This window comes from Falco peregrinus, chromosome 12 (genome assembly GCF_023634155.1).
Source record: "Falco peregrinus isolate bFalPer1 chromosome 12, bFalPer1.pri, whole genome shotgun sequence".
Lineage (NCBI taxonomy): Eukaryota > Metazoa > Chordata > Aves > Falconiformes > Falconidae > Falco > Falco peregrinus.
In genome coordinates, this window is record NC_073732.1 from 1,679,773 (window position 1) to 1,694,207 (window position 14,435).

Below are 14,435 nucleotides of genomic sequence, written 5' to 3' on the forward strand. Positions count from 1 at the left end.
ACACTGCAAACAAGGGAGGATGCTTCAGAGGGAAACAGAGAAAATCCCCTCGACGCTTTAAGCCTGACAAACTTAACCGGTGTCACAGGTCGCAATCTGCAGCATTAGCCATCGCTATCACTCATTTCAGCCTGGCTTTGACCATTTCACCTGGAGCTCTTATCGCTGCTTGCCCTGGGCCACAGAGTGGCACTTTTGAAACTTCCCGATCCTTGACCCTCGGCGCAGCCCTCCCCTTGGATCAGACTCACTTACAGCTGGGGTCGTCGGTCAAAAAAGCCCAGGAGAGTAGCATCTGTCCTTCATCTTCCTCAGCTTTGGGGACAGCCGGCTGCCAACAGTGGATAACAAAAATAAAGATGACTTTTTACAGCTATTCCTATCCTCTAGGCTAAGTTTTTTAAAGAACTCATAACCTACACTTAAGACCTGGTATTCAAGAGAGGATTTGTTTCAGCTTTGGCTCTGTCTTTCTATTTCTTCCCTAGCTGCTTTTTTTTTTTTTTTTTTTTGTTTTTTTCCCAGTCTGGAGACATTATACATCCCAGCATGAATGTTTTAATGAGAATGCTAGGCAGTTCAAAGCTCAGGAACTCACATCTACTCAGTTTATAACACTCCTGGCCAGCTGGCCTGTAATTTTGGGCACCGCCTTGCTTAACAATTACATCTCTAACCTGTCTGAGCTGCTATTTCAGCAAGTTTGCTCCTCATTTAGGGGAGAATCAGTGGAACTTGATTTGCCTTATTCTAAGCTGTGGAGAAAGATCTCTGTTTCAGCTGAGTCTGCTGTGGTATTCCTTGATGGTACTCAAGTGTCCGGACCTTGTGTTGGCAAGGAAACAGCCGCATGTCCTAGAAGACTGTATGTGCTCGAGCCTGCCCAGGGGGGCTGGCTGAGACCCTGTCCTTCCGCCCCAGGCTTTGCTGCGAAATGCTGCTGGGGAGCAAAGAGGACAAGACTTCACTATTAGACAACATGCACAAGTCTATTCAACCGTTTCCATCATTCAAAAGCCTTTCATGTTTTCCTTGCTGTTAACCGGTGACATCAAAAGTGGGTGGGGTTTTTTTTTTTTCAGGAAACCAGCTGCCTTGAGAAATGCTGTTTTCAGACTTGCATACACCCAGAAACTATAGAGAAAAGTAAGTGCCATCGCACAGGTACCCCAAGCCCCGACTCGCGTTCCTCCCTCCCCAGGCTCATTGGGAGAGCCTGCTCTCATCGTTATTGCTTCAGCAACGCAGCCTTTCCCCAACCCAGCCATGATCCTGCACCCCAAGTGCCTCTACTGCTTCCACCAGCTTTTCAGAATGTCCTGGACTTTTTAATTCTGGACCTCAGCAGAACCTGAAGCAAACAGAAATGATTCTGTTAAGTGCTGTAGACCTCTCTCCTCTTTGGGGGAACTTGAGAACAAACTACTTGGCACTCATCTGATCCCTGCTTTCATTTCTGTCCTCGGCGGCTCATTGTGAGTTGAGGTTAGATGAGGTATTTATGTCTCTTGAGTCCAGCTGGAATCTCACCATTTAATTTGGATCGTTCTTACATGCACCTTTATTGCCTGGATTCTTCATACCTTTGTTGTATGCTGGGTTGGGGTTTTCTCCCCCTTTCCCTTCTGGCCCACAGATAGTGAGTCGTTGTCTAAGACTACTCTTTTGAAAGGCGTGGAGTTTGGATGGTATCATAAGTGTGTGAAGTGCTCCCTCTTGAATAGAGGTGACTTCTTATAGAGAGATCTAATAACCTTTTATTAGGCCAATCAGTACAGTTGGAAGGAATGGACAAGTATTCAGGCCCTTTTGTATCCCTCCAAAATTCATATTCTCTTTGAAATGCTTTGCTTGAAACGGTTCCCAGAATATTTACACAAAATACCCTCTGGGAAGGGAGTCAGACCCTCACTCTACTGAGAGACAATTTCCAGGTCAAAAGCTTCGCTTTCATCCTTGCCTTGGGTTGAAAACAAGGATTTGGTTGCCTTTAGGTTTTTTAGGTGTTGATGGGATGTGAAAGATCAGACCTGCAGGAAAGCATGGCACTTTCCACACAGCCCTGTTCAAAAGCAACATGAACTTAATGACTTGGTGAGTTGTGTGAACCTCATTCAAGTCACCAGAAGTTTTGCAGAAAGTGAGGTCTCCAACATGAGATGTTAGAGCAGGGTCTAGGGCAGGACCTTCTGGCCACAAGCCAGTTCAAGGGAAGGGGCTGGCTTCTTACTTTGCCAAGATGTTAGTGAATGACCTGTGCTGCCAGTCCAAAGATGGTGAGACCCTGAGAGGGAAGGACGTATGAAGAAAGTAAGCGGTGGACGTGACAACAATACTGTGTTACTGACATCTGGGTAGGGCAAAGGGGCTTCCTCTGAGGCTTCCCCCCAAACCAAAGGGCAGGGGCTCCTGAGAGATCTCCTTCTTCATACAAAGGTCCTTGCGTCCAGGACCAGAAGAAGGACCACATTACTTAAAATGATGTTCTGAATCTCAGATAATACTCCATACCTGAGGCTCTTGGAGAATGCCCTCCAGCTCCATGATGTTTGTTTTCCTGCTTGCCAAACACATCTGAGTCCTGCGTGGATCTGAAGGAAAACCAGTGCAGACTGACTTCACAAAAGCTTTGCAAACCAGAAAATGGCAAATTATTTTATGTATCTCTATCATGGCTTCTCTTATTCATGTCGTCTCTAAATTATATAGCCATGATCTTTCTAATCTCCCTTTGCATGGACGTCTTTCCATGCCCTTAATAATTTCCTTTGCCCTCCTCTAGACCTTTCCCGTGTCTACATTTCGAGGCAGGGAGGACAGAATAGAAAACATTATTCTGGGTGACGGAGTATCATGCAGTTCTGTAATTCCATTACAGCGTTTTCAGTATTATTCTCTTTTTGAATCCAGCCTAGCATTTTCTCAGTTTTCTGGATCATCAATGCATATCAAGATTGTGCTGAGCTCCTGGCAAAGACAACCAGGATTTGTACCAACAACTTGCAGTTTTGCTCTTTTCTTTTTTCGCTTTCCCCCAGATGCCTCACTTGACATACCCAACTGGGGTCCCAGTTTCCAAAAAGATAATTCTCAGTGCTAGGAAGGGCAGGTCCTTTCACAATGGTTCGTGCTGAGCTCTCTGCCATGGGATGAGAGAATGACAAACACTCCTTAGCACTTTAACTTTTCCCACTCTCTGAGAAACTTGGTTTGCTCTAAGATTTTCAGAGAGAAGTTGAGGTTGTAACCACCCTACTTTTTTGGCGTTCCTTTGACTGCCTCGGGCTTACCTCCAAAGCCATTTGGAGGAGATTTTTGAGGGTGATGAAACAGGTAGGTGAAAAGCCAAATGACATTAAACCCCACTATTCTAAACCAATGTCTCTTCTAATTAATGTCAAGATAAATTGAGTCATTCTTATTTTATAGCAGCCTAAGGAAAATCTCTTTCCTGAAGGAAGTATGCAGGGAAGGAGTCATGTATCCAGTGGGAGATTTCCTTTGCTGAACTTTTAAAGTTCTCTTCTTCTTCAAGACAGGAAAGGGAAGATCTAGCTGGCATCTTTCATTACCCTTATTTTTTATGTGCTGAGAATAAAGGAACTGGGGGTGTATGTGAGAGAGGCCTTAATGAAAAGGAAACCAGAGCATCCATGGGCTGCCAGGAAGCCCACTGCCCTCCTGACCACCATACCCAGTGGCTCAGCAGTGGCTCTGAGGTGGCACTGGACATTTCAGTAGGGTCTCAGGGAGGTTTTAATGCCCTTAGATGCAGGGAAGGACAGGGATGCTGAATAACTTAATGGCTCAAAAGGAAGGGCCAGCTCTTCAGGCTCAGGGCTGAGAGTTTTACATTTGCTCCGGTTCAGGATTCATCAAGAGTTTATAGTTCTCATGTCCTTAATTTTGCTGTAGTTAAGAAGACAGACACCTGCAGCAGGGCTTTGGCTAGCTGCAAGAAAACTAAATCCGAATGCGTTCTTCAATATCAAAGGTTCCCTGTGGTTTGAGCTGGGCTGCTGCTAACACCTCCCGCACCAGTCTGTGTTAGAGGGGATTCCCAGTGCTGGCTCTGAAGGTCCAAGATCATGAGTCAAATCACACTTGCATACTGAAAACGATAAAAATGACCATACAAGAAACAGGCTTCTTATATCCTGACACCTCTGAACTCAGTTTCCACATGCTGGAGTCAAAGAACTTGAAGATGCTGGTGTGCAAAAAACTGCCAGTTTGGTGGTGTGGGCAGGGGGGCACCCTAGTGAAGTCGGCTGCTTCGTGACACCCCTTCCAAGTCCTGCAGGTGCTGTCGGGAAGCATTTCATTCATCCCATGGACTGCTGCTTCAGAGGCTGAGCCTACGAGCAGGCAATGACCATTTCTCCTGGGTCTAACGATCAAGAGACTCAACATTCAATTAGTCAGAGCTCCCAAGAGTGTCTGACCACAGCCTGCAATGCTACAGGAGGACTCCTTAGGACCTTAGATCAGACCATCAGCAAGACCAATTAATGCTAACACTACTGGCCTTGTTAATTGTGATGAAGCTTCCCAAGGGGAACAGGACTAAATGAGCAATACAGATCAAAGAGTAACTGAAAAGCCATTATGTATTATTGTCTCTTTGTTGATTTGAGGAGGACGTGATGAACTAGGTACTAATTACATTAAAAAACACTGTATTCTAAACCAATCTCTCCTCTAATTAATGTCAACATAAACTGAGTCATTCCCATTTTATAGCAGCCTAAGCGAAATATTAGTTACTGAGGGCAACGCACGCAGGGCATCTCTGGGATGTGCAGTATTAACACGTCTTGACCGGGCAGCTGGAAATTTCCAGTCCCAAAGCACAGCATCGAGATGCAGGTAACATCAGGGCCCTTGTTAACATTTGATTGAGTCCCATGTCTTTCCACACCACCATGCAGCTGCATGCAGCCACGTCCTCATGCATGTAGCTGGGGGCACAGCCATGCGCGTGCGCATTGCACAAAGCAATTTTTCCTCAGCATCAGGAAAGTTCCCCTTTCCACTTAAATGGCTTTTTTTTTTTTTTTCGATTCATTTTTACTTTATTTTATTTTTTTATTTATTTCTCTTCTGTATCCTTTTCAATCTGGAAAGTGACTTGGCCTCTCTTCCCCCCATCTATTTTCCTCCTGCCACTATTCAGTTTAGGCATGAAACACAGAACTAGATTGAAAGCATTCAATGGCCATTCAATCGGAGAAGAAAAGAGCCCCTCAGAGCTTTATTAGATATGAAGATCCACAATAAAAATCAATTTCTGCCTCTTTATGCAGTTTAAATGACAAAGCACCCACCCATTCTGCAGCCATTGTGCCTGGGAAATGTAATTCAGCGCCGGAGCTGGGACCAGAACACCACGGACTCACTGACCTGCGCCGGCAGATTCCAATATGATACAGACCTTCGCAGATAATGACAGCCACTTCATCTCACGGCAGGAAAAAAAAAGTTATCTGATATCTTTGAGGGTTAAAAGGCTATGTGGGCAGCATTTTTAATAGCACTCTAAATCAGCATCTTAAAAAATACCTCTGCGTTTTTCCAGCAACCCCCTCCCCACTTTTTCCACTCATTCGATCCCTGTCGGCAAACCCTAGCTGTGGTCTCGTAGAGCCGTAACTCTTCGGGGAAGAGTCCTCCCTGGATGCTTAGCTGAAAGTGAGCGGATTAGAGAGCAAACTTGACTGCAAACATCCAGTCAATCAGTGTGACACGCAGGAATTTGTGTAGGGAGTGTCTGCAGCCCTCTGGGTAAGTGAGGGCAGCGAAGTGCTGTGGGGCAAAGCTTTCAGGTCCGACTGCTGAGATGCTCCGGGCAGGTCTGAGCCGTGCCAGGGAATGAGAAGCATCTGGGCTATCGCCCCCTCAGTTTTCCTTAAATCACTATTGCAACTGTCTCTTTCCCCCTGTAAAGGCTAGTTTCTGTTTGAATTCCACTGAACTCTTGGCCTAGATTGTGTCCAACAGCAAAGAGGTCCTTGGAGAAAAAGGACCCTGAGTGCAAAGCTTTTTGCATTATCTATTTTATCCTGATGTTATGCAAAAGGGTCAGCAGAACTGCTGTACCAAGCTTCACTGCTGTGTATGTTCTATGGTTTCCGTTAGATTTACTAATGTAGATTTTTTTTACTGGTGATCATGCCAAGTCCAACACTCACAGCCTTCAAAAGCTGCACACATTTTATCAAAATCTAAATTAGGAGAGCAAAACATAGAAGCAAAGTGTATGGCAGTCCCAGGAGGTCCTGCTTTTGCATTGAAGAAGGAAACTCTTCCGCTTTATGTCCCAAACCCACTTTTTTTTCCACGTTTTAAAAAATTCCCTTGTAAATAATGCCACTGAATGATGTCACAGTGGAAACGAAACGCTTTGATCTGTCTCAAATGAGTCCGAACCCTTCAGTGACTAATTTCAAAACTTTTCAGGGCTTCTGTTCATTCGAAACAGGAGGAGTTATAAACGCCGAAGTGGAATACGTGTCCTCCACAGAACAGCTGTTCCAGTCCTCCATCACACATGGCTTCCAGCATCTCTGGCCAAAACTCCTCCCTGTGTAGCACAGAGTATTTTCAACAAATTGTAATTCTTGCTATTCCCCCTTGGCCTTGTGGCAGCTTTATCTTAATGAAGATGTGCTGTGTGCCTTTTGCAAAGCTTTTGGGCTACCTCAGGATAAAATTTTAAGTAGGAGGAATGTGTTCAGTAGGATCTGGGTTTTCTTACAAATGTAATTTTATTTTTAAAATGTTTTGGTGTGTTTACAAAGCAAAGTAACTCTGAGGCTTTCTCACCTGTGTTTGTTCCCTGGGAAGCACTGCTCTTCCTGGCTGTGGGTGGATCTGAAACCTGCCATGAACCATTGCTTGGTCCTGTGTCCTGGAGCATCCATAGCACCTCACCACTGAGCAAGTGTTTTATGGAGAAGCTAAGCCTGTGAAACCACCGTGTCCATAAAAGCAGATACCTCAGATAAATCATCATGCAAACTATACATGTATAAAGGCGGGGGCTTCCCACAGGGTGGGGGGCAACCCCCTGGCTCAACATGGGGAGGTATCACCCGACCTGGTGAGGGTACAACCCTTTTCTCCTCCGTCTACAAAAGGATCACATGTTTTGATGTGACAACAGCTGGATGTCATCTCTTGAATTATTTTGGAAAGGGTGCCGCTGGATGGGCAGCATGCTCTGCTGCTCATGTGGGGCAATCAGTCCAGGTGCCCAGGGACCCCAATGAGATACGCATTAACAAGTTCCTGTATACCACATGGAAAGAGGAGAGCCATGTTATTAAGGGTTTTCCATTTAGAAGAGGACCTGGAAATTATTGCAATGCTGTGACAAAGACATTTAGTGATTGCTGCCTCTTGAGACACATTATCTCCCGGAGCTCTCACTGCAGGACTGCCAGAGGGCAACCCAAAGTGTCTGTGCCGTGAAATTGTGTGAACAGCCCTTGCAGAGGAAACAAGGGTGGAAAAGCAGGACACCAGCATCTGGGAACAAAAGACAGGTGTGCTTGCACTCACTGCGGTGTATCACCTTAAAGTCCCAGGAGTCATGCCAGAGGCCATGAGTGAGTAATGCTAGAACCTGTAATTACAAATTGCTTCACCCAGGTGTAGGGAGGCGGGGAAAATTGTTATGTCTAAGGTTCACATGAACCAAGTGAAGTGAGATCTAGCATAGCTGAGTTAGGATAACCCTGTTACTGCTAATGAGACCGCTCTTCTCTGGAAGGGCAAGAAAAAGTGTGGGTAAACTCACAGACATGGCACAGGGAACTACTGAGCCACAGGATCAGGCAAAAGGATGGGGCTGAGTCTTGACTTTGTACAACACACTCAGCACCGAGAGCCAAGATTACAGCTGAGCAAAAGATGTGATGGTCCACTCATGACCTGAAGCAAGAAGATGAAGGTTGTCCAAAGATATTAGAAACATGGTGCAGGACACTCAGACCTGGGTCACACGTATGGGGGCTTGTGGCCAGAAAGGGAGGCAAAGTTAAGGACGGTGAGGCAGCAATGGGCTTTGTGGTGGGATGCCTGGGGAGAAGAAACTTGTTTTAGTGTGCGATGGCAAGAAGAACTGTGGTGCTGATGTGATGCACATGTATGAAAGCAAATGCAATTCTGGGATTTCTCAGCCAAAGTGTTTCCAGGGAAGAGAGGGAAGTGTTCATGTTGTTGTGCTCTGCACCACCGAGTCCTTGTTGGGAGAACAGCCAGTTCTTCCAGTCACCTGTGTTTGGGGAAAGATGGGCTCATCAGGAACCATGGCTTGGTAAGACTCAAACCGCAAGCAGGGGGACAGAAACATATTCCATACATGAGGCACAAAGAGCTTAGCTTGGATACTCCAGTAAAAGGGAAACTGGGAGAATACAAAGGAGGTACATCAAGGGATTAAACATGAAGGAGAGGAAAGAGTTGCTCCAATCAAAGGGCAGCATTGGCACAAGAGCAAAGTGAGATAAAATACCCATTAATAAATTTAGGCAAGAAATCAGTGACCATGAGAAGATCCATACTCTGGAAAGCCTCCCCAAAAGGCTGGAAACTCATGGGAGACCAAAAAAAAAAAAAAAAAAAGAAAATGGAAATAGAGGAGATTATGAGATTATGAAGAGGATAAAATGAAAACATATGCCAACTTAGTCAACAGAAATGGTCCCTTTCAATCCCATATTCCTGTGGCACTAAAAGGACATGTAAAGAAAAATTTGGCTCATTTTTTTTTGCACATGTATATGTGTATATGTATATACACACATAGTGTTTGTGCAGATATATTATCATCAATATAATCAAGGTCAAAGTCATCACGCACTCCCAGCCCTGGAATGCTATAGCGACAGAAAGGTGGCAAAATGATTTAAGATGGTCCTGATTTTTTTTCAGCAGACTTTTCTCACGTTTGTCATCTGTCACCAGTTCAAAACTGCTAGGAACCTAGGGCAATCAGCGGCATAAAGAGCTGATAGACAAAAACAAACCTCTGGGTAAATGGTGTGGAAAACTGGTGCAAGCAGATTCAGCTGGTTTTGGCAGAGGCAGAGATCTGGTGCAGCGATGCTGGAAGTCTTTTCTAGTTGCAGCTTGCTCACAAAAGCCACGGGAGAGGGATACACCCAGATTGCAAGGACATGCTGTGAGCAATTTGCCTGCTCCTCCTCCATGGGTTGAGCAGACTATAAACCCTCCTTGCTGCTGCTGAGAGAGAGAGGCCCGGGAGCTGTGTCTCAGCATCCCTGACCTGTGGATTGATGGGTAAGGCTGGGTGCCAAAGAGCGGCATGTACCAGGGAAAAGTTTTGCCTGGAAGCAACACACCTTTGTTGTCAGGTTTCTGTGCCCAGCAGAAAAGCATCGTGAAACACCAACAGAGGTGAAGCTGCTTGGGGCACAGATAAATCAGCACCAAGTGATTAACTGGGAGTAATAAGAAAAATAACACAGGGTGGCAACAATCTATGCATGGTTGTTTAAGCAGACTGTCAGAAGAGAGTGAAAATATATTTGCCAGGTTCCTAAAAGAGTAAGGACACGTGGCAAAGGTTTTGAAGTGAGGGAGGGTTTGGTTTATGAAGAAGAGGGCAACCTACTGATTAAGTCACCAAGGGCTAATAAGTCACAGTGTACACCCGTGCAGCCTGCAGTGAAGCTGTAGTTTATTGACAATGTCATTAACAGCATATAAATGTTTAATCTTGCTGGTCACTGGCTGACCCTGTGCTTAGACATGCAATGCAGTGACTGTCAGTTACATGCTGGCACCCTCCACCCATGCTTCCTCCATCCGTATGCGCCTGCTGTGCTTGCCTCGACTTTCCCAGCCCTCATCATGGGCTGACACATTTCAAGTCATCTTGCATTCGTCACTGGGTAAGAAAGCACACAGCCAGACAGATGTCAGGAGTGGTGCAGCATGAAGTAACTTGTTGCATCTTAATAATGTGCAAGCGTGTCTGAGCTCCAGGAGAAGAGGAACCTTCATTACTTGTAACCAGAGGGACCTGCACAAATCACTTCTGCTCTTTTGTGTGGACCAAAAGGAACAACCCCCACCCAAAAGTAAGAACAATTAGCAAAGACACTTCAAAAACCACTTGAAAAAGCTCTGTCAGTTCCAGCTGCTTGTTACTGGGGCACGAGAGCGCAAAAAGGCAGTGAAACTGCAGAAGGATGTTTCCATGCAGAAGAGGACCTCTTTTCTAGCCTTGAGGAGCCAGTTAGTGTGGTAGCTGTGACACCAAGGAGTCTGGTGAAGAGATACGATCCGGGCCATACTGGAAGGCAGCCTGGTCTGGTTCAACCAAACCCACTGTTAAGAAATACCCACAGCAAATCCGGCTCCCCGCTCTTGCTGCCTCATGTCCCAGGAGCTGTCTTGGCTTTGCTTGGCTCCTGGTCCCTCTCCTCCTCCCAAACCCTCCAGGCTTGGGCCCAGAAATCCCATATGTTGTACAACAGGATCAATCCATCCTGGCTCCATGCCCCTGGCCCCAGCCCAGGATCAGTCATCTGGCAGAGCACTCTGGTCCACAGTGGTGATTCAGCCTTATATAAAACAGGAAGAGGCAGAGGAAGCAAAAGACAGAGCATCGGGTGAGAACAAGAAAGCATCAGGATTGACTCAAGATGCCCTAGGATGGGCACAGAAGCCCTCTGTCAAACTTACATTTCTGCAAGATGCGATGTTCTGCTGAACAACTCCTTGAATTGCAAGCAGGTTCTTGGACAACAGGCAAATGGTGGAAAAGCAACTGTCATCCTCTGCTTAGGGAAGGTGGCAACCTAGTGAAAAAGCAAGAGGTGAAGTGCTCGACTGGGGCTGAAGACCCCAGGACAGGTTGTCTCTTTGGCAAAGGAGAGTTTGCACACCAAGGACTGGATGGGAGGTGCTCCTCTCCCACCCACAGCACTCTGGAAGAGGGCTGTAGAGAAGGGTCGGGGGTCCTGAGCAACATCAAGTGGAACATGAATCAGCTGTGTGCCCTTAAGAGATGGAATCCAACTGCGTGATGGTTGCAGCAGCAGCAGCACGGCCACCAGGGCAAGAGAAATGAAGTTTTGTGTGCTGTGGACTGTGTTGGGCTTCCTCCTTGTGTTAACAAGAGGCTGGCACACTAGACAGAGCCTGGCAAAGAGTCACCAAAGGGTTTTGGAGCACGTGGTGTTTAGGCAGCAGCTGGGAGCTGGGTTTGCTCAATATGGAGAAGAGGTGGATCTAATTACTGTCTTGTGCTGCCTATAAGGGGTTTATGGAGAAGATGGGACCAGTGCCCAGAGTTGCAGAGCCAAGGGGCAGGAGCTGATAGATGCAACCTACAAGAAGGGGAAAGTCTACTGGACATAAGAGAAAAAGCTCTCCCCACTGAGGGTGGTCAAACACTACGACAGGGGCCAACACATTGAATTTGGAGGGGAAAGCACTGTTAAAAAGAAATTTAGGAAGCCCTGTGATGTAGCACTGCTGTCCAGGTGGTAGGTAAAGCAAGAGTAGCCCTGCCCTGCATGTGGGTGCAGGAGTCTGGTACTCTGTCTTCGGCATGACCAGCAGGGGCCTTAGGTTCTCCAAAGTGGGAGGGGGACAACTGTGGACAATGGGAGTGGAAAATGGTTAAAAACTTTTCCAAGAGTGGACAGATCTCACAGGTGATGGACATCAGCCATTCCTATTTGCACACAAAGAATAGAGCTGCAAGTGGAGTGAGTAAAAACCACCACAAACACGTTCTTTTAAAAGTCATTGCTTCTTCCACGGGGGCATTCCTGAGGTACAATCATTTGTACAGGAGAGGACTCCAGGCAAAACACTAATATGAGGAGTGGACAAACCCATTTTCATAGCAGGGGATTCTACAAGTTTTTAATGTGGAAGTAGCTTCTGATGACGCAGGAAGCTTAGCATGTATCAGCACACACCTACTAGGACTTTGCAAATCAGCAGGAACTTACTGGAGCATGCTTGGCATTTCTCTAGGTCCCAGAAACTGCTGTTAACACAGGCAGAAACGTAAGCCAGATTTTACAGAAAATAATGTGCACATGAATTTAATTGCATGTGGTGTTTTTCCAGGAGGCAGAAGTGCTGGGTGATGTCATAAGACCATGGAAGAATTTGCAGAATATCTTAGGGCACATGGGTAATACAGCGTGATCTTCTCAGATAATATACTTCAGCTTGGTCATCAAAGATTGCAATTCTTCTTCAACTCCTGGAGTTCATCCATAGCCAAGCAGACAGTTTTGTGCAGATGTTTAAAAAAGTAGTAGACTAAAATGAGCAAGATGTTTGCACTATTGTATTGCAAATTGATTGGTCCTCATCTGGTGTCCTTGCTATGCAGACCAAGAGCCAGTCAAGAGCTGGCCTGTGATTACCTGTGATGTCTGTTGCAGATTCTGATCCCCAAAATGCAGTGGAGTGGTCTTTACTCTTTCGTTGGTTTTTTTCAATATGAGCAGCGTCTGAGATTTTATTTCTTTTGAGGAGATTTATAAAAAAAACTTAGAACAAACCCTCTGTTCTTCCTTCCTCAGGTTTTATCTCTAAATTAGAGGTGTCTAAAAAGTTATAAGGGTTGTTTAATAAAAAAAAAAATGATTAATCCAAAAAGGGATTGTTCAATCAAAAAAAGGGAGAAGAAACATGTAAGGGATCAGCTTCAAACAGTAATACTTGCCCACCTAAAACAGAAGAAATTTAGAGATTAATGGATCTTAAAGCAGATCACCTCTACAGGCTGTCTATAGAGATAGAGAACCCAAAGCATGTACAAAAGGATTGAACCAAATGCAGAGAAGTTGTTGACTTAATTATTGTAAAACTGAAGTTCAAGTGGAAAAAAAGAATTTAATTGGGAGAGGGCAGACTTTGGCTGAGGGGAGGTATGTGAAAAGAGTAGCACCTCGCTCTGTTAGTGCATATAGCTCCAACAGCTCAACACCTTTCTGCTCTTCCCCAAGTTTGCAGATCCAAAATCAGCAACCTGCTTGGGTTTTCATTTACGTAGGCCAAAATGCAGCAGCTTTTATTTTACAGAAATGTGTGAGTCAGGTTCTGATTTTGCAAAAGCCACGCCAGGCATCTTCTTAATCTGGTCTGCATATGAAAAGAACCAATACGGGAGAGGATGAATTCAGATAAATGGTGCCAGTATTGGGTCGTTTGTGCTGCTCATGCATGTGAACAATTCAGGAGGCTGGTGGCCAGGGGGACTGCTGGGCAGAGGGTGCCCCCACCTTTTCCCTAGACCATATGTGGTATAGACATCAGGAAAGATCTGAGACTGAGAAAGACTGAGAGGGGATCTTATCAATGACTACAAGTACCTTAAGGGCGAGCATCAGGAGGACGGGGCCAGGCTCTGTTCAGTGGTGCCCAGGGACAGGACAAGACGCAACGGGCACAAACTGCAACACAGGAACTGCCATCTGAATACGAGGAAGAACTTCTTTACTGTGAGGGTGACAGAGCACGGGCACGGGCTGCCCAGAGAGGCTGTGGGGTCTCCTCTGGAGACACTCAACACCTGCCTGGACACGACCCTGTGCAACCTGCTCTAGAGGAACCTGCTTTAGCAGAGGGCGGGACTAGCTGATCTCCAGAGGTCCCTCCCAACCCCAACCACTCTGTGATTTGGTGATTCTGTGAAAGATGGAAGGCTGGCAAGAAAGGCAGAGCTGACCAAAACCGGTTCATGTGTGATTGCCAGCAGCTATGGGGACGGTGTTGGCCAGGTTTTTGGCTGGTGCAAATCCAGTGGAGGTCTGCTGGCTAACGCTGGCCCTGGATTTGCGAAGAAAATAGATGGCTAATAGCTGAGTGGCTTTGTTTGCACTTTCAAAGACCTGCGAGATGAAAATGGGAGTTAAGCACACATTTCTCCAGGCCTGAAGCACTTTGTCCCCGTTTGAGTTAGCCCTGCCTCAAAGCACAGGCTGAAACATCACAAAAATTGGACTTCTTTGCCACCACACACACAAACAGCTATGGTCCCACTCCTGTGAGCCACCCATGTGTGAACCTGAGGCAGGGCAAAAACGCTGCAGAGCTCCCCACCTCATCCTGCAACACGCAGATCTACCATGTGCTCTTTCTCCTGTAAATGAGTTTTCTAATACCCTTCGTCCCCGCTCCTCCAGGGAAGGGGAAGTGGGGAAAGGTTTATTTATTTAGACCGCTTTACTGCCTGATCAGAATTACCCGTCTGAGAGGGGGATTTGAATGGCACCTTATCTGGGGTCTTTCTCCCTCTCTTTAATGCTTGAAATCAAAAGCTTTGCCGCATTTTTTTTAATTACAATAGAAAGAGAAAAGGATTGAACAGTAAAGTTAAAATAAAATAATTAAACCCACCAACTTTAAAAGTACAATGTGAATGAAAAATGATG